The sequence below is a fragment of the Bison bison genome, unplaced genomic scaffold, assembly GCF_000754665.1.
Source record: "Bison bison bison isolate TAMUID 2011002044 unplaced genomic scaffold, Bison_UMD1.0 scf7180017864472, whole genome shotgun sequence".
Classification (NCBI taxonomy): Eukaryota; Metazoa; Chordata; class Mammalia; order Artiodactyla; family Bovidae; genus Bison; species Bison bison.
The window spans coordinates 14,617,817-14,618,356 of NW_011495033.1; the positions used below are offsets into that span (position 1 = coordinate 14,617,817).

General features: G+C 62.0%; 1 protein-coding gene across 1 annotated transcript in view; it reads left to right on the top strand.

Annotated features, from left to right (window-relative positions):
* MTMR4 (myotubularin related protein 4) overlaps positions 1–540 on the top strand; it is a 25,405-nt gene that overhangs the window by 3,850 nt on the left and 21,015 nt on the right. The gene's annotated exons all lie outside the window — the stretch shown is intronic.

Here is a 540-nt window from a genome sequence, read left to right on the forward strand (position 1 = left end):
CCCAAGGGCCCTGGCTGGGAGAGGGGATGTTACCCCTTTTCTTTACTGGACTTGCTTTCATCTTTGGGTGCCGAGAATTGCTGAAGGCCGGGGATGGGAATTCTGTGACCCATCTTGGCCCCAAAGCCGCTGCCCTTGACTGCAGAGCTTGAGGCCCCGCCCTGCGCGAGTACCTCCTCTACCTCCGCCTCTCGGTCTTGGTCCCGTCCGCCGCATCCTTGCTTGGGGGTGTGGGATATGGCCAGTAGGCCTTCTGGGATGTTCGGGGGCTGGTCGGGGAGCACAGGATGTCTGAGCTGTCTCCCTGGCCCCAGTCCCCTCCCCCTTCCACTACTCCACCCCTCACCTGACGCGCCAGTCTTTTCTCCTTGACTGTCCCCCAGACAGCCTCTCTTCTCCATCTTCCCTGCCACTCTGCCTCTGCGGGCCTCCGTACCTCTGCATCATTCCCCGCCCTCCCCTCCTCCCCCTTTGGCTTAATGCTGCTTCCCAGCTTCTCCCATCTGTCCGCTCAGATGTTCCCACCCCTCCCCTCCTCAC